Raw genomic sequence first — 23,648 nt, forward strand, 5'->3', positions numbered from 1 at the left:
AAAAAAAAAAAAAAAAAACAAAAAAAAACCAACCAACCAACCAACCAACAAACAAAAACTTTTATCTTAATCATGAAATTAATACTAACTTGATCTTCATGGGAAACTGTCCACTGAGCAGATTCTTAGGTCTGGGCTCTTTTATAGCACACAGTCTCCAGATTAGACAAGAACTTTAAAATCATAATGTTAGGAATTTCCTCAGCCAAGAAGCAATTGTAAGCCCTGAGATGGAAATATATATATGGGCATGGCAGTCATATTTACAACAGCGTACTGGCTGGTTTTGTGTGTCAACTTGACACAAGCTGGAGTTATCACAGAGAAAGGAGCCTCCCCTTGAGGAAATGCCTCCATGAGACCCAGCTGTAAGGCATTTTCTCAATTAGTGATCAAGGAGGGGGGCTCATTATGGGTGGTGCCCCCTGGGCTGGTAGTCCTGGGTTCTATAAGAAAGCAAGCTGAACAAGCCAGGGGAAGCAAGCCAGTAAGTAACATCCCTCCATGGCTTCTGCATCAGCTCCTGCTTCCTGACCTGCTTGAGTTCCAGTCCTGACTTCCTTTGGTGATGAACAGCAAATGAAATGGAAATGTAAGGAAATGCTAGCTGAATAAATCCTTTCCTCTCCAACTTGCTTCTTGGTCATGATGTTTGTGCAGGAATAGAAACCCCAACTAAGACAGTGAGCCTGAGTCAAGAGTATTAATAAGAGTTCAAGGCTAGCCTGGGCTGTTGAGTAAGATCCTGTCACAAAATCAACAGCAAAAAATTGAACTGTGCCTCAATTCAATCATCAATTTACAGGAAATACAAAGAAGCTTTGAGCTAGGCAGGCACTGAGCTACACCACCATGCTTATTTTCTCAACAAATATAAACAAAGAAAAAAAATCCAAATAAGGGCATATTTACAGATTAAGATAAATTTAAAAGGAATGTCAACCACCTGCCACAAAGGAGACCTTATTGAATTGTAATTCAAACATACTACAAAAAGTTATGAGACAACTGGAAATTTGAACACCATTTGATGGCCAATAGTTATCCTTTTTAAAAGATGGTAGTAGTGATACAATTGGATTGTTTGTTTGTTTTCAGCCAGGGCCTGGTGGCCCAGGCTGGTCTCTATGTTCCTAAGAAGCTAAGAATGATCTTGAACTTCTGCCCTTCCTGCCCCCACCTCCTGCCACATTCAGTTTTTATGTGGTGCTGAGAATCAAACCCAGTGCTTCGTGCATACCAGGAAAACACTCTCCCACATGAGCTGCATCTCCATCTCTGTATGGTTATTTTTAGAGTAATTATCAGACTGGATATCGTGTGGCACATCTTTAATCCCAGCCCTAGAGAGGCAGAGCCAGGCTGATCTCTGTGTAACTTCCAGGCTAGTCAAGGCTACAAAATGAGACCTTTTGGCTCACCAAAAAAAAAAAAAAAAAGAAGGGAGGGAAGGAGGGAAAGAGCAAGAGAGGGAGGAAGAAAGAGCAAGAGGGAGGGAGAAAAGGAGGGAGAGAGGGGGGGAGAGAGGTAATTACCTTTAGGGAAACTAGCAAATTATTTAAGATTTGCTTCCAAAATATACAAGAAAAGCAGCTGGTTAGAAAAAAGTGTGACTAGCCATGAGCTGATCACTGTAAGACCTGGGTGTTGGGAACATGTGGCTGATTATAGTGTACAGGCAACTACTCTTTGTACACGTTTAAAATTATCTCAACCTTTACAAGACTTAAAATACAAGAAATGAAAAGAGACTGGCCAGTCTGTGATGGTAGCACTCATCTCATGTGTCTCAGGAAATACTGAGTCAGGAAAGGTTGAAAATAAAGCTATTTAGGACATTTAAAGTTTAAAAATACAAGTCTGAGTTAAGAAAGGAGATGACTATAGTACATGCTTGCGAGCTGCTCCGTTTTCTTGTCTTTTCATTCTCTATGAAAATAAATTTATGATGAGTGTTCCACCACCCTAGTATCTAGGCTTGTACAGATAATTATGTTGATGACCCCAGCTGCCCCGCCCACTAAGTGACTGCGAATTCTGCACATGCTCAGTCTTCCCCTGAGCTGCTCCCACCAGTTCCTAAATGAGACAACAAGGAAAGCACAGCTGAGGTGCTGAGCAAACTCAGAGTTCCTTTATCTCCTCTCACTTCACATAAGAATTTCCTTTGTTTGCTTACTTGTTTTTCCAGACAGGGTTTCTCTGTATAGCCTTGGCTGTCCTGGAACTCGCTCTGTAGATCAGGCTGGCCTTGAACTCACATAAATCCACCTGTTTCTGTCTCCTGAGTGCTGGGATTAAATGCGTGCACTACCACCACCTGACTCACACAAAAATTTTACAAAGCAGGAAAAATTCTATAGTAATTCTATAGTCTTTACTAAGAAATACCTTTCTTCCACATGTACTTCATGGACATGATTCATAACCTGACACCATCACTATGGATATAGCATGTACACTCAAAAAAGGTAGCCCAGTAGTAGAATGCATGTTTAACATGATAGAGACCCTGCTGCTGGGCCCAGTACCCCACCTCCCTGAAAATATTCTACTGAAAAAACACACCAAGATAGCACTGGGTATCTTCTGTGGAAAGATATTTTTCTTTCTGTATTTTTCAGAGTTACAACAATGATCATGAATTATTTTGGGAAATGAAAAAAAAAAAGATACTACTCAAGAGAAATGAATTTTTAACAATTTTTATCACATTTTATTACACACGTGGAGGTCAGAGGACAAGTAGGCTGAATCCAGGATTTAGTTTTTTCTTCTAATCACACAATCTGTAAGTCATATCTCCTAATCTGAACTAGATGTCTTTTTTCTGCTTCCCCTCATCAGTCGGGGCGGGGCAAGGGACCACTGTAGAATTGGTAGCGCTAATTCTCCAGCGCTTTCCTATTTTTAAGCACAGTCCCCGTTAGACTGTCTTCCACTCACATTCATAGCATTTTTTCTTGAATGGTCCTCCTGACCTGACCAAGCCTCATCATATTAATGGCCATCCACTCTGCAAGCCTCCTGATTTGCTTCTGCTGTGGCTGTGCTCTTCAGTCTAACGCTTCAATCCCCCAGCACGCATCAAATCACTTCACGTTGGGAGAGCTCTCCTGCTCAACCCCTGTATCTACATCTAAGCACTGGGATGGTAAATAAATGAAATTTCATGGAAGTCAGCCTCATGTTCAATCCAGTATCAAGTTCAACCCAATTATAATTCACATAACTTGGTTCCTCAATAATTAAAACCAGTAACTCTAATGTTATCCAGAGCAAACTGAAGAGTTGTTTCTTCACTCAGATAATGCGATACTTGCGATAATGGTGTAGAAAATGTGAGATACCTATCCAAGACACGGCTCCCTTTCTCCTAACAAAATTCTCATATAATTAAGGGCAGAGCCTTACCAACAAAAGGGTTGTCCTTAATGAGAGTCAGCCTGTAGGATATAAATGGAAGTCACTGCCCTTTGCCATCTACCCCATCCCCTAAGGTCTTCCTTCCTAGAGCACATATGGCTCTCTGGATATGAGCATCCATCTTGGGGCCTTCAGAAGTAAAGCCATATGTTAAGGTTCATAAAGTATAAATTAGAAGACTAGTGCCTTCTTCATGTTCTCAAAAAAGCTTTGCTTATGTACTCACACAGATTTTACTCTCTAAAGTGTCTATGACCCAAACATTCTCAATAAAAAGCACCCCAGTTTCCCTCTCTCTCTCTCTCTCTCTCTCTCTCTCTCTCTCTTTCTTTTAATGCCAAAACACACTTATAACAAAACAAACACGGATCTGAACTTGTTCAGCCACTTGCTACTCTCATGGTCTCTTGGATACTTTAAGCCAGTACTTTATCTGTAAGCCAGCCGCTTGATGAAACTGCTAATGGTATGAGTTGTTCTGACTACCAGATAGAGTACTAATACACAGTGCTGTTCTTTTTACGATGTATTTATTTATGTATATGAGAGCTCTACTTGCATGTATGCCTGCATGACGGAAGGCAGCATCAGACCCCATTACAGATGGTTGTGAGCCACCATGTGGTTGCTGGGAATTGAACTCAGGACCTCTGGAAGAGCAGCCAGTGCTCTTAACCACTGAGCCATCTCTCCAGCTCCCATAGTACAGTTCTTGAGATGATCTAGTAAGGCTGAGCCTACACTCTGTGACACAACTAGACTAAGTATCACCTTAGAGAAACTTGAAATCCAACATACACTTACAGACACAAGCATGCCATTATACAGATGCAGAAAGTCATACACAGGGGACCGGGGAGACAGCTCAGCAGTTAATAGCTCTGGCTGCTCTTCCAGAGGAGGCAGGTTTGATTCTCAAAACCTATATTGGGCCACTCACACCTGGCTATAGCTCATTTCTGGGGATCTGACTGTCACTTCTGACCTCTAAGGGTACCTACATGCACATGGTATGCAGACATAACTCAGGAATACTACACATATATACAAAAAATGAATAATTATTTTTAAAGATAAACTAGACAGCAGTTTTACATTTATTTGTGTGTGCACATGAACACACATGTACTTGTGTGAGCACCATAGTACACATATGAAGGTCCAAGAACACCTTTTGGGGCTGGTTCTCCCAGGGATTGAACTTAGGACCTCAGGCTTGATGGCAAGCACCTTTTGCTGCTGATCCATCTCACTGGCTCCTGGATAACATGTTTTTAAGGTTCTATTATAATGTATGTCCATATGTAATAATACATAGCACTTTTTTTTTGTTGTTGGAGTCAAACTATTACCCATGATGGCCTTAAAGTCTTGGGCTCCAGTGATCCTCCTGCCTCAGAAAAATATATATATATAATGTAAAATATATAGTGCTTTTAAGCAGTTTATGATGATGATGATGAATACAGCATTCTGCCTGCATGTACTCCTGCAGGCCAGAAGAGGGCACCAGATCTCATTATAGTTATGATGAGCCACCATGTGGTTGCTGGGATTTGAACTCAGGACCTCTGGAAAAGCAGTCAGTGCTGTTAACCGCTGAGCCATCTCTCCAGCCCCCAAGTAGTTATTTCTAATGGGAAAACACTAGAATAGTTACGAGAGGACACCAGCAGTGTTGAGTAGCGAGTCTTAGGTTGGAAGTGGGCTTATGAGGGTCTCTTCTGTTACTGTACTTCCTAAGTTATACCTTACGTTCCATGTGCTGTTTGGTTAAAACAAGCTTAGACAGACAGTCCAGGCTGGTCTTGAACTCCAGTCCTCATGCAGCAGCCCCTGGAGGACTGTGATTCCATGCATGCACCTACTCTCAGCTTTGTTCCTTTTCAGTATAGTAACTGTCACACAATAAAGATATATATAAAAATAAAACACAGTATAAAGGGTATTGTCACTTAAACCACAAGAAATGACACCCCATTCTTACGACCATCAGCTTGCTGCTTCAGAGGCTCACATTTCTCACCACTTAGCAGCAGTACTGTCCTCAGCAGCTTTACAAAGACTACTGACTTTTCCTGTTTTCTGATGATGTTTTAATTTTCTTGGAGGGACAAAATTTCCACATAATTTGAGATATAATAAATATAACTTCTATTAAAGTATAGTACATGTGGCATGAGGAACCTGGGACTATCTAAAAAAAAAAAAAAACCATGAAAACACATTTCCATTTGTAAATCATAAACAATGCTTACATTTTTAGCCTAACAAAATGCATTCTACTTGGTGAACTAACAAACTGGAACAAATTAGCTACTTAGCAAAAATTAGTAGGAAATATCCTAATTTAACCATTAAGATGCCCAACCTATTTTGTGTATGTCTACAGTAACTGTTATTTTTAATGGCATTCAAACGCTGGAAGAATTCCCCAGTTGCATCTACCAAGAAGAAAACCATTCATCCTTAAGGGACTAAGGAGGCCTACTTAAGATTCATAATTAAGCAAAGAATCTCAAGTTACACTGACCCATTAATGTGGCCTCCCCTTTGCATGCCCGCAGCTGCTCCATTCCCACTCCTGAATAATGAGGCTTTCTCCCTTGTCCCTCCATGCAGCCCCACCTCACTCTGCACGGTCGCTCAACACACAGGATCTTTTAGCTGTGAGGGATCGCTCGTCTCTCCTTTCACCGAGTTTCATTCCACATTAAAAATATAAATACCTGAGACATTTGCTAATACTCTATCCCCCTTAAAGATGTTTTCACCCATGCTTTTTAAGCCAAGGATGCTGAGAACAGTCCTGTGCAATTTAAATGAGTAACCTATATTCACACTTTATATTTATTGACTAAAGTTACATATTGAGAAGCAGAAGCATGACACAAAATGTGCTTGCTACAGAAATAAAAAACTCAACCTCAATTTAATTATTATCCAGACTGCAATTATTTAAATACTATAGGAATTCTAAAATATCATCTACTGGCCATCAATAGACCAAAAGAAGTAGGATCTAAAATATCAAATAATCTAAAGTTTCATAATATACCTAGTTACCCTAAATTATGTCCACACTGTAAACATACAGCAAGATCCGTGTCTTGAGTGAGAAGTTGAAATAGACAAATCTTAAGGTTTTTTTCAATTATAATAAAGTTGTATCTCTTAGTTAAATGCAACAATCACTTATCAAAGAAATAAAATTTTACAAGTTAACAAAAACCCTGATCTGTGTGGTAACATTGTTACTCTCAGAGTCATGTACAACATTTACTTAAAGATAAGAACAAATCTCCTTCAATGATGAACTATCTGGCAGACAATATCAATTTCCTTGTTGCAGCTGGGACACTGACTCACAAATACAACAGCCCAAGGAAGTGCTCATCAGCACTACCCCAATGGTTCTAGTAAATCTTGACTACATAGCTGCCAAACTAATCCAGGATTTTTGTAGCTCTAAAAGGAAACTTATTTTCTAGTCTTGATGCTAAATCTAGTTTAAAAGTCTACAAAGCAAACTGGAAAATATTAAGCTATCAGCATATATTACATTCTAATATTATTTGTACTGGCTGGTTTTGCGTGTTAACTTGACTCAAACTGGAATTATCACAGAGAAAAGAGCCTCCCCTTGAGGAAATGCCTCCATGAGACCCAGCTGTAAGGAATTTTCTCAATTAGTGATCAAGGGGGAAGGCCCAGCCCACTGTGGATGGTGCCATCTCTGGGCTGGTAGTCCTGGGTTCTATAAGAAAGCAAGCTGAGCAAGCCAGGGGAAGCAAACCAGTAAAGTAACATCTCTCCATGGTCTCTGCATCAGCTCCTGCCTCCAGGCTCCTGACCTGCCTGAGTTCCTGTCCTGATTTCCTTCGGTGATGAACAGCAGTATGGAAGTGTAAGCTAAATAAATCCTTTCCTCCCCAACTTGCTTCTTGGTCATGATGTTTTGTGCAGGAATAGAAACCCTGACTAAGACATCACTCAACATATAGACTATTTACTAAGTCAAAGAAAAGCAAAACTAATTTTTCATCTGTCCTTATGTACACTGTGTTTGATACAGCTCCTTTAAAAACCACCAACTTGCTGGATGGTGTTGGCACATGCCTTTAATCCCAGGATTGGGGAGGTAGAGGCAGGCAGATCTTTGTGAATTTGAGGCCAGCCTGGACTACAAAGCTAGTTCCAGGACAGTAAAGGCTACACAAAGAAACCCCATCTCAAATAAACTGAAAAAGAAAAACTGAGGGACTAGAGAGACGGTCCAATGGTTAAGAATACCTGTTGCTCTTGTAGCAACCCAGGTTTGATTCCTAGCACACATATAGTGGCTCACCACCATCTGCTCACAACTCCAGTTCCAAAGGATCTGACACCCTCTTTTGGTCTTCCTGACACCAGGCATACACTCAAGGTTAACCTGGATACATAATGTATTTGAGCCAACCTGAATAACATGATATCCTGTCTTAAAAAGAAGTAATATATACATATATATACATGTGTGCATGTGTGTATGACCAAAACTGGAAAAAATTTATGTCTTAGATTCTTTTCAGAAATGCACAGCATCTAAAATATTGTCTGCATCTGTTTTTCACCAGACAGCTAAGTACTAAGAGAGACTGCACCATCTTAAGGACAATACAGCACAATTAGAACCAATTTAGTTCACAGCATTACTAGGTAGAACCATTTTAAATAGCAAACTATACATGGGAATTTGAAGACGTAAAAATAGAAAGCTAGGTGTCATGGTGCACACCTTTAATCATAACACTTGGGAGGCAAGAACAGGTGGATCTCTGTGAGTGAGACCATCCTCATCTGGTCTACAGAGTGAGTTCCAAGATAGCTGGAGCTACCCAGAGAAACCTTGTCTCAAAAAACAAAGTGAGGCAGGGGGAGGGGCAGTTTTAAAATAGAATTATATTCTCATTTTTAAAGTTAGTTTTTAAATTATTAATCCTTGAAATAAAGGGACAGTTCCAAATGGCATCTTAGTTTGTTTCCTCCACTAGTCAGAGCTGGAACTCACACTCACTTAAGTATGGAAGGGATGCTTTTCTGCTAGTCAACTACCTTGATATTCCTATGACATTTAAAGAAATTTACAATGAAACAAACATAAGAAAGGTCGGCCAGCTAGGCAGTGGTGGCGCATGCCTTTAATCCCAGCACTTGGGAAGCAGAGGCAGGCGGATTTCTGAATTCAAGGCCAGCCTGGTCTACAGACAGAGTGAGTTCCAGGACACCCAGGGCTATACAGAGAAACCCTGTCTCAAAAGAAAGAAAGAAAGAAAGAAAGAAAGAAAGAAAGAAAGAAAGAAAGAAAGAAAGAAAGAAAGAAAGAAAGAAAGAAAGAAAGAAAGAGAGATTGGGAGGATGAAATTCATAAAGCTATGTATTCCCTAAGGTGGTGTTGTGATAAAAGGAAATACACATCTGCCCTCTGTTTCAGCTCCTACAACTCCTGAAATCACCAGTAAATGCTAAGTGCCTTTTCTACACCTCAGGAATAATGGATGGCCCGGCCTCCTGGAAAAGCCTGGGATGGGGCCTGCTTCCTAGTCTCCTTCCTCAACCTCCTGGGAGAGGAAAAAGCCTGCAGACTAAGTTAATTGCCAGTGACCAACGGTATAATTAATCACAGCTATGTAATGAAGCTGCCTGTCTAGTGTTGGAGTCACAAGGCAAGGCACCCGATATGAAGATAAAGCTACAGTGCATGCTCCAGCTTCAGGTCAGCCACTGAGACGGACACCCTTGCCTGTGCCACACAGGAGAAATGAGCCGTTTCACAAAGCTGTTTCATGATTGACTGCAGATCATGAAATAGTTTTAAGTGACTGCATAGGACTTTGTTGATTGGTAACTGTAGCAAAGTTTGTAGCAAAGGTAACTGACGCGGACTTGTGGTACAAAGAAAAAAAAAGTTTAAGGTCTTCACAAAGCTCCTGCATACAAAGCCTGACAGTACAGGGGAACCAGCAAGCAAACCAACAAAAAGCACAGGAGATAGGAAACACCCACCTTATCCGTAAGAAAGGACCTTACATGCAGAATTGGCAGGGTATGTAGCTCAGTGGTGATAGATTAGCGTGTTTGAGGCTCTGAATTCAATTCCTGGCCTTGGGGTAGGGGTTTTCCCATCAAAAAAGTGAAAAGCCACAGAATGTAAGAGAATTTTATCGGATATCTGAAAAAGATCTATTTTAAATATAGAAAACTCCTGGTTAGGTATGCTAGCAAAGGCCTATAACCAAGCATGTGGAAGGCTAAGACGAGTATCAAGGAGGAGAGAGAGGAGACAGAATGAGGCATGTGTGCAAGCGGGTGGAAAAGATGGTTCCTCCATCAGAAAGCAGATGTGTGTTGCAGGCCAAGAAAAAGGTATGTCCCAAACATGACCACATGCTGAAGAGGGTCATGTTCTCTTCTGCCATCTTCTAAGTCACACTACACAGAGCGGGCCTAGTAAGTGCACACGATTCTCTGTGACGTCTCCAAAGTCTAAGGCTGTAAGCTGGGAACAGAATGAACCAGGCTGGTCTCAGCTGTGTTCTGCTTGAGTATTAAGAGGAGGCTCCTCTGGGACAGAAAATGAAAGAGAGAGTCACACTCCCTGAGGTCAGCAAGGAAATCCCCAGAGAAAGGAGGATCTTTAGGAACAAAAGTCCTTACTGTGATCTTCAATTACTCTGTCCCACATACAAAAACTCTTTCTAAACCAAGTCTGGATGATTCGGTTTACTTAGTATAATAGAAAATGGTTTTTTTCTAGTAAAACATAACATTACTGAAAATCTAGGTCTGACTCCAACGTCACACTGCCCTCAAAATATTGATGGGGGTGGTGCATGCACCTTTAACGGAAGCAGTCTGGAGGCAGAGGTAGGTGAACCTCTGGTCAATAGTGAGTTCTAGGACAGCCAGAGATCCATAGAAAGACCCCTCAAAGAACTACTAGTTGGAAAGTCAGCCTAAGAAGATAAAGGAGAAGAAAGGAGATGGGGGAAGGGAGGTTTTTTTTTTTTTTTCAAGACAGGGTTTCTCTGTTTAGCCCTGGCTGTCCTGGAACTCACTCTGTAGTCCAGGCTGGCTTGAACTCAGAAATCTGCTTGCTTCTGCCTCCCAAGTGATGGTGTGTGCCACCACCATCCAGCTCGGGAAGGGAGATTTTCAACAAAGCAATACAAACTCTTTGTGGGACCGGAGAGATGGCTCAGTGGGCAAAGTGCTTGCCATGCAAGCATGAGGACATGAGTTCAGATCCCTAGAACCCATGTAAAAGGCAGACAAGGCAGGTGTGACAGCCACCTGTAATTTAAGCACTTGGGTAGCAGGCACAAGGAATCTCTTCGCTGCCTAGCTAGCTAGAACTGGCTAGTTCTGGGTTCAACAAGAGACTACGTCTCAACAAATGAAGTAGAGTGTGGTAAAAAAAAGATATGCAAAGTCAACTTTAGGCCTCTATACATATGTGCACAGACATACACACAAACACCCACCCCACACTCATGAAGACATATACACATGTACACAAACCACACACATGTGCAAAAACTTCTTTGTGGACTGATATCGGAGAAAAAAATTTGGCTGGGTGTGGTGGCTGGCACAAACCTTTGATACCAGCACTGGGGAGGCAGAGGCAGAAAGGTCTATGTGATTTGAGGCTAGCCTGGTCTACAAAGCATTCCTGTGTTAGTCCCTATCATAAGTACTAAGACCCAAAGTACAATGTACCAGAATAGATGTCCTAAAGAGCCAAAAATTTCCACATTTCCCTGTTGAAAGTTCCTCCAAATAGAAAGAGAAGCCAGATTCAGGGTGGCTCTAACATTGTTGAGAGCTCAGGGCCAGAGAGCTAAGCATCATGGTCAGTGAGGGCCTGAGTTTGATACTCAGCACTATGGAGAAAAGCATTCATCAGTTCTCTGTTTCAAAGAAAAACAGGAACATAATACTTCCCCCAAATGTGTAAAAAGCACAAATATATGTACACTCATCATTTTGGTTAAATGCATTTTTAAAATATATACTTCACAAAAATGAGGTACTTATATGTTTCGACTCTCTGAATTCGGGTGGCTTGTCTAGAAGCCGCCTTGAAAATCTCCCTCCCAAAGTAAACCTCTTCCTGTTTTTCAAGTGTGTGTTTACTTTCACATCTGCTTCAAAAGATAAAAGCAACAATGGGGACACCAACCACATGCCTGTGTCCTACCAACCCGGAAATGAAGCTATAAACCCAGACTTGCTGTGAAATGGGTCTTCAGAATAGTCACACAAGCCAACACGCAAATGAAAGCTTAAAAAATATACAGTATGAGTCTGAATCAAACCCAAAGACAGACATTGGACAAAACTGAATTACGTATTTACATACAACAATTATACGGACACAAAGATATCCAATTTCAGTAGACAAGGGTACAGGTAAGGTATAAAAATATGACGGCTCCAGGACAGCCAGGGCTACACAGAGAAACCCTGTCTCGAAAAAAAAAAAGATATGATGGCTCAGTGGGTAGACAAGTTACACAAGCATAGCAATCTAAGTTCAATCCCCAGAACCACATAAAGAAGAGAACTGATGCCACAATTTGCCTCTGGCCTCTACACATGCAAACATCATACACATGTGCATGCATACACACATACACACACACACACACACACACACACACACACACGACTATAATAATAAAAATTAATCAGAAATATTTAGTCGGAGCTGGGCAGTGGTAGTGCATGTCTTTAATCCCAGCACTGGGGAGGCAGAGGCAGGTGGATCTCTGTGAGCCGGAGGCCAGTCTGGTCTACAGAGTGAGTTTCAAGACAGCCAGGGCTACACAGAGAAACCCTACAAAGCAAGACCAGCATAGCCAGGGTTCTGTTACAAAGAGAAACCCTGTTTAAAAAATGAAAAACAAAAAACAAAACCATATATATATATATATATTTAAAAGAGCCTAGAGTGATTGCAAACACCTACAATCCCAACATTTCAGAGATGCAGACAAGAGAGTCACAAGTTCAAAGTCACCCTCAACTACATAGCAAGTTTCAAGGCTAGCCTGGCTGGGGACACATGAGACTCTACCAGGAAAGAAAGGAAGGAAAGAAGGAAGAGAGTGAGGGGGAAGGAGAGCCAGCCACTAAAAGGAAGAGAGAGATTATTCTCCCTCATATCCACAAGGTCATATTTTAGGGAAAAGAGAAGTAACATTTATTTGATATCTCCGTATGATAGGCACATACTATTAATCCTATTACTATGCATAGTAAAATATGACTATCCTCATTTTACACACAAAAATACAGTTACAGAAAATCACTGTCACAAGACAATTACCAAGGACTCATCACTTTGACAGGAAGTTTACATTCAAAGCTCCTGCCCCCAACTTGCTCATGGACATGTTGAGCAAGCAAAAGGGTCTCAAGAAGGATTTCATTCTTAACGCCAATTTTCAATTGTGTAATTCTGGACAAGTTACTCAGCTTTTTAACTTGTTACCTAAACTGTGAAGTGAGATTAATAACACTCCAATAACCTGTGGTGAGGCTTAACTATGAAAATCATCATGACGGCCAGGCATCTGGTGTCTAAGTATTTCACAGACGCCTAAGGATGTGGCTCACAGTAGGGTGCTAGCCTAGCATGCCCCAGCACCTCATGGGAAAAAAAGAAAGTAAATACATTTAACTTCCTATATTTAACTCATTTAATCATCATACTATTAAAGGTACAGAGCATCCCTACATTATAGATGAATAAAATGTCACAGATGCGAATTAACCTGCCCATGGTCATGACCTAGAGTGGCACAAGTGGAGTTTAAAAAAAAGCATTACGCACGAAGCGGATACTCTAACATTACATCTACAAGGTGTAAAGTACATCGCCTGAACCATGTAAACAATCAGTGAGCACTGACACTATTTACCTGGCACACTAAGCAGGCCCTGTAAGTACTGCTGGTGATATGCTGAGTGAGTAGAATAGCCAGGACATTACCACAGGCTGACTCTGATTTCGCCGTAAGTCTGTGCCTTTCCACAACAAAGTCACCCTTACACTTCTGTGCACGTGCCTGACTACTCCTGCTAACACCAGGTCACTGGACTCCTTAAGGGCAGACTCACACTTTCTACATTCTTTTATAATCACATGTATTCACCGGGCCCTGCTCATAATAGATAATATGCAGTAAATGAATGAGTAATACCATTCCTCCCCTCAAAATCCTTCCAGGAACCCCAGTCTCTTGCCACATCTTGAGACCATTTAGGCCCACATGTTAGGAATCCCAGTGGTTATGTTCCACTCCAAATACAATATAATCCTGTAAGTCTAATTTTAGGAATAAATCAGGGGGGAGAAATATAAGAAGTCTGATTTAGCACAAATGGGAAAAACTTGAGCATTAGACCAGCAACCGGCGCTCATTATCTTTCTTTTCTTTCCTAATTTAAATCTTCAGATTCATTTTCAAGAGCTAACAACATATGTAACCCCCAAGGACGCATGGATGGCTAAAGCCAATGGGAAAAGGTAATTGGAAACAGGATATTCACAATGTCAAAGTTTCTCCATAAATACTAAAAACATAAACTACTACACAGAAATCTGTGGGTTACTACTTTAACTAAGTGACCAAAATTAGTAGCATTAATTGTAGGACAGCCAAGCATTATGAACTTCCCAGTGTGATTCAAAACAAAGAACACAACGTCATGCTGAAGACTTGCCAAAATGTTTAACCTATGTCTAATCAAACCTACAGAGATAAATTTCCAGTTTATAGGAAGCAAAACAAAGAGAAGAACAAATTAAACAAAACCTCAAGGGAACAATCAAGTACATTCAGAATAGAACATTCTACAACCAGCTGGCACCAAGACTTATCAAAGTACACAGGTAAATCCTGTTCCAGACTAAAGGAAATGTGACCAGATATTTACATTTAATAGTCTAACTACCGATGCTGAGATGGCTCAAGGAAAAAGGCATTTGCACGCATGTCTGGAGACATGAGTTCAATCCCTGGAAACTACATAAGGTGGAAAAAGGAGAGAACTGACTCCACAACATAGTCTTGGACCCCTATACATGAACCCATACATACATATGATACATAAAAAATAAGCACATCACTAATAAAAAAAATAATCTAACTGGAGAATCTGAGTGTGGGTTGGGTATTGACTGGTATTATGGAACACTGCTACTGTCTTAGAAATACAGACATGTGTTAGCCTTACGTAGGAAAACAGCTTTATTCTTCAGAAATGTATACCAAAATGTGTTGGGAGTATAAAGTGCCATAACTTCTCCAACTTTCTCTCTAAGAAGATATACAGGATGGATGAAGGGAAAAAAAAGGAAGGAAGGAGAGAAGGAAGGAAGGAAATATGAATCCTGACATTCACATCATCGTATCATCCTGTCATAGGTCTAGCTGATACACTAAACCTTATCTGAAGGGCGGGAAGGGCAATAATACTAATCTGTGCTTTCCAGAAGTGGACAGCCTTACCGTGACTACTAGGATCATATGACATATCTGGCAAAGAACATGCAACACTACAAGAGTTCAAAAGAACACCAATAAGCCTTCAAAGAAAAAAAAGATCTCTAGAATCATTTCCTTGCCCTAAGTATATCTCCTTTCATTTTATCTACTTGGTAACAACTGACTTTTTTTCTACCTTACAAAATGATCGGAGACTATGGAAACATAAGATGCATGTTTTGCCTGTAAGGAACACAGGGTATGATTTTAAAAATAAAATACTGCTTCCATTTCCACTGAAAAAGCTACTAATAGACTATGTGGATGTTCTCGCCTCCCAGAGCAATTGTGTTATTTTGAGTGTTGAGGATGCCAAGAAAGCTGGAAGGTTTAAAAATAACCTAACAAAGAGCTCATTCCAATACCAGATGGAAAGAAACTACTCTAAAGACATGTGAGTGGGAGGACATATATACAATATCATATGACACCATGCAAAAAAATGGTTTATGTAATTATGTAATACTACTAGGATTGGCAGGACACTGCAGGTAGGAAGCTAGCAACAGTGTCACTTCTCTGAATCTTTTTTTTTTTTTTTTAACAAGAGAGAATGGGCAAGAAACAGTAAGTGGGTGGCAGAAAGAAAGCGAAAAGGAAGGAGAAAGGCTTCTCTGTAAGGCTGCATTCATGTGTCCCTCTTACATGCTGAAATGGTTGCCAGGTAAAATGAGGGCTTAAATCCCTGGAGCCCGTGACAGTTCTGCCTGTGTCCATATGGCCAAAAAGAAGGGGTGGGAGAGGTGGGTATCAGCAACCCGTACCTAGTGCATCAGCAAGGTGAAATACCCTTACGTGAATGCATGTAGCACTTCAAATTGGCAAATTAAAACACACAGAAAAACTCTCCTGAAACACCCACACACAACTTACTTGGCACGTACGTTAAAAGAGCATTTCTTATAAAATGATATACTCAAACAAATACACCCTTATGACTTCACTGTGAGTGCCAGTTCCATATAGCATTTCTGGTATTCAAGCAAATGTTCCAAGGCTGGGGAGAAGGCTCCCTGGGTACGGCTCTCACCATGAGTGTGAGGACCTGAGTTTGGATCCCCAGCACCTACACAGATGAGTGGCCATAGGAGAGTGAGGAACAATTATGAGGCAGCTACTGGTTATTTTCTATTTATCAACATAAACTCACGGTCATAGTTCTTACCCATGTCATCAGCCAATCCTCCCTCCCCTTCCAATTCCCTCAGCCAAGACTCCTGTAACCATGCCTAAGCTCCATGCTCCATAGCTAAACACAATTCTTATCTTTCTAAACAGATCACACAGGGAGTCAAGAACGGCTGGAATCTAGATTAACTAAAAGGAAGTAGTTCAAAGAATCCACAGACATGGAAGGTAAAGAATAAGAATTCAGTAAGCAATGTCTAATCCACATGGATTTATCTTGGAGCTAATAAAGAGACAACTAAAAACACAGAAGTGGTTTTCATAAGTGAAATAATAGAATAAAAAATAGAAAAATGAGGGGCTGGAGAGATGGCTCAGTAACTAAAAGCACTGACTGCTGAAACAGTGGACTCTGGCTTGGTTCCCAGCACCCACACCGCAGCTCACAAACACACTACTCCAGTTCCAGGAGATCCGACACCCTCTTCTGTGGACACCAGGCATACATACATGTGGTGCGCATACATACATGCAGGCAGACACACACATGAAATAAAAACAAAGTTTAAACTATAATACAGTGAACATAATGCTAGACTTTCTATAATGAAAGGACAGCAAAGGTATAAAGGACTGTTATAATTGATTTATAACCATCAATTATAAAGAGAAAGGGAGTACTTGCACATCATGCCCCCAGTTTCTCTATTCAGGCTGCATATTTACTTTCAATTACTTTGAGGGACACTGATGACGATTAATAAGTAACAGATTAATGTTAAGTCCCCTCAAGCCATTCTTAGCATTAGACTAGACACACATTGATTTTCTTATTCTCAAATAATTACCCTTTTTTTTTCCCTAAACACTTCAAGGTGTTTGAAATCTTATTTAAATAGAAATAATTCAGGAAAATAAGTGTAAACAAACTTTAACCCTAGCCTAATGCCCTCACTGCACTCTCCTAGAACAGGCACCTGACACATCGGCAAGCTTGTTCTGAATGAGGTTGCTCGTCTTCCCCTTCTAATGCCTCCAGACTCTGAACAGTACTCGTTGCTATAGTTTTCCCTTTATCCTTCTCACTCTGCATTCATTAAATAGCAGCAGAGGAAACCAAAATACTAATCTAACTCAGCGTGCTCTCTGCAGTATATGTTATACTGCATTTTATCAAACACACCATGAACTCCCTCATTAAAAAAAAAAAAAAAAAAAAAAAAAAAAAAAAAAAAAAAAAACCGAACACATGGCAAAGCCACAGCGCAGGTGACACATCAAGAAATACAACTGACAACAAAAAGTGACACATACACTTGGCATCTGGCTTCCCCCCAGCTAAAAGCTATCATAAATGCATCAAAGCATGACCTTCTAGTAACTCTGGATTATTTTATAAATAATGTCTATAATTCGTCAACAAAACGGGGAAATCCTTGTAAAAATTTTCATCTTTGCAGATTTTACTCAGGCAAAAAAGCAAAACCATTCATAAGAAAAGAGTGGTTGAAGCTGTTCTCACTTAGCTCACAAACAAAACAAAGTGACTCCAGGCAACTGGAGGAAAAAGAGTGTGTCCTCTAGAGCTAGTGATGAATCCGCATCTGAATATGCATTTGACAATCATGAACCTCGTAAGACTCCTGGAAAAGTACACTGGCAGCTCTAGCAGTGAGCACCAGCCCGCTAGGAAACAGACTGAGTCTAAACTGATTTCAGAACCACACTTGGGCCCTGATGGCCACTGATATTTTCAAGTCGTGAAATCAGGCCATGATCACCAATTTTATATTTTCAAAAAATAACGAGAATGGCATTGGAGAGATGACTTGTCGGTTATGAGCACTGGCTGCTCTTCCAGAGGATCTGGGTTCAATTCCCAGGACCCACATAGGAACTAACAACTATTTGTAACTCCATTTCCAGAGGATCTGACACCCTTCCATAGACATACTTCACATAGACAGACAGACAGACGTACTGGTGGGCAAACATCAATGAACATAAAGTAAAAATAATGAGAAAACTCTACCCATCCCAACAAAATTTACAGGCAGCATATTTTAGATGCCAATCTGATGACAAGATGATGCCCCTATTCTGACCTCCAGAGGTCCCAGACATACACAATCTGTTATAAAGGTATCTGCAGAAAATTCAAGAATCTCGTGGCTTTTACACAGTGTCTGGAACAATTTAACTCTGATGCTTTTTTAGGAACAGGAGGAAGGAAAACAAATAGCATCTTAAGTGCACTGCCTCTCAGAGTATGAGTTTGTTTGAAATAAAGACCATGAACTCTGGGACTGGAGAGATGGCTCCATGGCTAAAAGCACTTGTTGCTCTTGCAGAGGACATGAGTTCAAGTCCCAGAACCCACATGATAGCTAACAGCCATCGGGAACTCCAGTGCCAGAGGATCAGATACCCCTCTTTAGACATCCGAAGTCACTAGGCAAACACAGGGTACACAGACATCCATGGAGGCAAAATATTCACAGACATAAAATTAAAGAAATAATTTTAAAGACCATAACCTCCTAGGTGGTAATGGCCTCTGCCTATAATCCTAACATTCAGGAGCCTGAGGACAGGGATCAGCAGTTCAAGGCCACTATTGGTAACATACTGAATTGGAGGTCAGCTGAACTATATGACCATACCCTGTTTCAAAACAGACAGACAACATACACACTGGCCAACCATGATCTAAGGAATGAGAAAGCCAGATACATGAATTTCAAGTCTGTTAAAGTTGAGCCAGGTGTGATGACATTTAGAAAAGAGCAATGACCAGCCATGGTGCTATATGTCAAGGAAAAGGCAGGCCCGCCTGGTCTATAGAATGAGTTCCAGGACAGCCAGGGCTTCATAGAGAGATCCTATCTCAAAACAAAACAAAAACAAAAACAAAACAAAACAAACAAACAAAAAACCAAAGAGGGAGAGAAAAAGAAAAGAAAAGAAGGCAAAAGTACAAACTTCTTCAAAAAGGAGCAAAATTAAGATGAAAAGAATTACATAAAGGATGTGTATATCCTGCTACACTAAAAGGATCAAACCAACTGAAAAATCTTTTGCCAGGACTAAGAATAGGAAAACAGTAATGAGCAACTGCATGAAGTACAGTTTATCCCCAAGAGTGTATAAACTCACTATAATAACACTCAAGACACAAATGTAACCATTTCTTGCAACTTTCCCTAAAAACAGAAGGAACAAAATAGCACCTGTGAAATCAACCAGACTAAAATTAAAAAAAAAAAAAAAAAAACAACCAACCTCCAGCATCTTTGGAAAACACAAAAACAAACAAAAACCTTATTCTCTACAGACTAGTCATTTATGTCAGGGATCCATTCAAAGATGGAACAACAGGATGGCAACTGCAGAAAGCAGCCCGTCAGCGATTTGCTTCACGTGAGATCACTTTCTCTCTGGAGACTCCCCAATCCCCGGGGAGGACGACCCAGTTTGGCCAGAAGCTCCCTCCAGGAGGATCCACCTGGTCAGGAACCGAGAGGGCGAGCCTACTCCAGAATCTCCTCCACAGGTACAGGCAGCCCAGCAAGCCGAGGAAAGATTTCCAAGCCGACAGATGCGCGAACTGGAAAAGGAGGTCACGGAGCCGAGAGAATAGCATTAACCCTTGGCTCGCTGGGACCCCTGAAGCTCGCGGAGCGAGGCACTGGATCCGGAGAGCTCTGAGATGCGATGTGATTTTTTTTTTTTTTTCCTAAGAGGCAGGGTCCATGGCGGGAAGGCCTGGGAGCGCGGCGAAGCTCCCCACGCCCTCGGATTCCGCCTGACTTCTCAGAGCTGCCCAGCTTCTCCATCACCGGGGACTCGCCGCGCTCCGTCCGCAGCGGCGCCCCGCACCTTCGCCGCCCACCGCACGGTGACGGACAGACAGACAGGCCGGCGCGGACTGAGGACCCCTCCGCAGGAGGACGCCCCACGCCTAACTTTGAAACGCGGCCCCCCGCGCTCTCCTCCAGCGGCGCCCGGACCGCCGCCCCCTCCCCGGGCTCCTCGGGCCGCGTCCCCCCTCCAGTCCCCGGCTCCCCGCGTGAGCTCGAGCCCCGGCTCCGGGGCCTGCAAGGGGGACCGGAGACAAAGGCTGCGGCGGCGGCGGCGGTGGCAGAGGCGCGGACCGTCCCCTCGGGGCCAGCGCCGCCCCCACCCCACCGGCTCGCGCGCGGCGGCGTCGCCTCGCCTCACCCGGGGTTCTCGGCCGGGGCTCCCGCGCCGGCCGCAGCTTCAGCCCGACGAACAATGGCAGGAGGCGGCGCCCGCGTCCGAGGCTCCGGCCTTCGGCGACTCCCGGGCTGGCGGGCTGCAGGCTAGCTGACTAAACCCGCCAGCGGAGGGAGGGAGCGAGGGAGAGAGGGAGCGAGCGAGCGAGCGAGCAAGCGAGCGAGGGAGCGGGCGAGCAGCCCCGGCGCGCGCCCTCCCGCCTTTCCTCCGCAAGACGAGGCCGGCGCGGCCCGCGGCCCGCCCGCGCCCCGCCCCCCCGGCTCGCCACAACATTGTAGTAAATTCCTATTGGGCCGTGCGGGAGGGAAGGAGGGGGCCGGGCCCGCGGCCCGCCAGGGCATTGGCTGAGGCCCTGTTCTGGCTCCCCGCGTCTTACCTCCCCCTCCCCTAGAGCGAGCAGGAGAGGGGAGGGGAAGGGGAAAGGGACGGGGAGGGGAGAGTAAGGGGCTAGCTGCGGCGCGCACGCGCAAGTCGAACCCGGGCTAGAACTGGAGACCGGGTTTCTGGTCTCCAGAAGCACGCGCGTGAAGAATGGGACAGCTAGTGCCGAGAACCAAGGTGAGACCTTTCTCCCCATGGAGAGCTTGGAAAGAAGCCGTGATCTGGGGGAAAGCGGAATTCACATAGATGCTGCTGACCAGGCTACCCCAAATGAAACCTCTAGTTTAGTTACCTCAGGTAAGTCACTCTGCCTCCCAGAGCCTCAGTTGGCCCACATGACCATCTCTATGGCTCCCCTCCAACCCTGACATTCAGTATGGCTTTACCTCTCCTGGCAGCTATCTATGTAAGACCTGAAATGGAATCTTAAGTGTTGAGACCATGCCAAAGATTTCACCTGTCTTCTGTCTTCATTTAAGAGTCTCCTATTTCTGCCTGCCATCGACAAAAATTATTAAGTAAAGCCTCCACGTTCTCGCCTCCGGGTGAATGTAGGGTTGCTCAGAGAAGTGCACAAGAGTATGTTTCTCTCTAGAAGTTTCAGAGGCCACATGACCCTTCTACTTCCTGCCAGGCTGATGTCTGAACCGGGCTGCCTCCCTACAGAGCAGAAAGAAGGATCTGTTGTAAGGACATACTTAGAAGATAAGACAGGTTCTACTATTTCTTTTGAGAGATGAGGAAACCAAAGCAGAGAGGCTTAGCCCTGCCAGGATCAGAAGCCAAGCAACGTGACATCAGAGCCCGCACACGCCAGCGAGACTGCCTACTGGTATAAAATCAAAGCCTGTTCACAATCTCAGCCCAGCCTCAGGAATCAGACCGCTCAGGTTCAGTGCTCCGTCTCAGCCCTCTCTAATTGTTTGACCTTCTTTGTGCCTGGTTTCTGACCCCATAAAAATAGAATAAAGGCTGGGAGTGGTGGCGCATGCCAGTATCCCTAGCACTCGGGATGTGACAGCAAAAGTAGCACAAATCCAAGGCCAGCTTCCACTACCTAGGAAGTTTGAAGCCAGTCTGGGCCACATGAGACCCTGCCTCAAAAAAAAAAAGAGGGAAGACAGCAGTCCCGCCTCATGGAATTACTGTAACAATTAATTAATTTGTTAATTAATGAATCTATCAGTAGGGCTTAGAAGAATGCTTAGGACATAGTAAGATCTCAGTTAAATGTTACTTCTGTTACTACTTAGACTAAAATATCGACTAAGTACATGGCAGGAAGATAAACACTCAACTGCTGTCAGGTCTGAGAACATTCATATAATCTCAGAAGTCGTAAAACCCCGTGAGGACTGCCTGACTACCTAAAACAGCCCGTTTGCACAGCCTTCCCCTGTCTTACTCTCTGCACTTTTCAGAGCATTTGCCCCTGCCGGACTGCCTCCTATTTACTGATGGCTGGTTGAACCTCTCAAATTGTTGCAGTCTGAATCCAGGAGACTATAAACTGGAGGGGATAGGGACTTTGTCCTTATTATCACACAGAGCAGTGCTGGCAAATTAAATATTTATTGAACCAGTGAATGGAGTATCCTCGTTTTATTAATAAGAGACTCCAACAGTTTAAGTGATCTGGGCCAAGGAGCCCCCATTCATTCTTTCTTAGATACCCTGGCTCCCTGCTTTGCGCCCTCAGGCTCAGCAGTGCTTTTGATTGGCAAGTTCTAATACTGCCACTTCTAGGCTCTCAGGAAGGGGAATCTGGTGCCATGTAGAATGGATACATCACCAGACAGATCACTTCCTCCATGTTATTCAGGAAATTCAGACACGTGGCGCTTAATGCTCTGTGTGCTAGCCAATGGCACCTCATCCTTGGGGATGTTATAGAATCTGTAATATCTGGTAATCATCACTCTGAAAAGAAGGTCTCAGGCTATCAGAAAACATGAGAAACAAGGCAGATGCAAATCACGCCTAGATTCAAAGTGTTGTGCAAGCGCACACCAAAGTCCGTTGGTCTAAGTTTTAAAACCCCAAAGTCCTGGATTCCAGTGCTGGCCTTTCATTCTCAGCCTGGGGTTGGCAGCATGTGTAAAGCACTCTCTGTGCAGGAGAGATTTTCCTGTCGGTGCACACCACCACCTGTTATGCGTCTTATCGCTGAGTATGGCGGAGCTCAACCGATAATGAGGATATAAATAACACCCACTAAGAAGACAAAGACTCTGTCCTTACTCGTGGGCCCATCTGCTGGGCCAGACATCCAGTCCTGCAGATCACCCTGCAGAAGCTCTCATTAGGTATCAAGGCTAACGGTCCCAAATCTCTCAGGCTAATTTCCTAGGCAGAAACACTTTGGCTCCCTGCCTACATCTGGGTGGTGACTGTGCCATGCTACCGGCCCAGCAAAGGGTCCCTCAGGACCACCTCTATCCCATCTGCCAGCTGAGCCCCATCACTAACCTCCCCACTACAACCCTCCTGCTTCTTTCTAGGGAATTATAGACCCTGCTAGCTGTCTGTTAGCCCCCGGAGCGGTCAAGAGCTCTAAGATTTAAAAATAAATAAATAAATAAATAAAGGCATGGAAAGGGTCTTAATCCTCCCCTACTGCAAACTGAGCTCCAGCAAACACAAACACCAGCTGCATGAAACAGGATGAAATGAGACAGTGAAATTGGGGTAACCGATGTGGAGAGTCACAGAGGGGAGACATGGCCCCCAGGGACCTGGAAGGGACGGGATTGGAAGAAGGAGGGAGGGGGACAAATGGAGTCTAACCCATGCTCAAATCTGGGTCAGGGGTGGATTAGGAACACAGCTGGACTCAAGCCCCAGTGATAGGGCTCATGG

The 23,648-nt window shown here is 43.1% G+C and overlaps 1 protein-coding gene across 17 annotated transcripts in view; it reads right to left on the reverse strand.

The window, feature by feature from the left end:
- The window catches only part of Epb41 (erythrocyte membrane protein band 4.1), a 161,321-nt gene that overhangs the window by 113,491 nt on the left and 24,182 nt on the right, over positions 1-23,648 (reverse strand). Inside the window, exon 1 of one of the 17 annotated variants that reach the window (XM_031378886.1) lies at positions 20,373-20,632. The exons of 14 other annotated variants lie outside the window; for them this stretch is intronic. The gene's annotated coding sequence lies outside the window, so the exon portion shown is untranslated. Of the gene's footprint in view, positions 1-20,372; positions 20,633-23,648 lie in introns of those variants that run through there. 2 more of the 17 variants (XM_031378897.1, XM_031378896.1) reach the window with 2 other exon arrangements.

This window comes from Mastomys coucha, unplaced genomic scaffold (assembly GCF_008632895.1).
Source record: "Mastomys coucha isolate ucsf_1 unplaced genomic scaffold, UCSF_Mcou_1 pScaffold18, whole genome shotgun sequence".
Classification (NCBI taxonomy): Eukaryota; Metazoa; Chordata; class Mammalia; order Rodentia; family Muridae; genus Mastomys; species Mastomys coucha.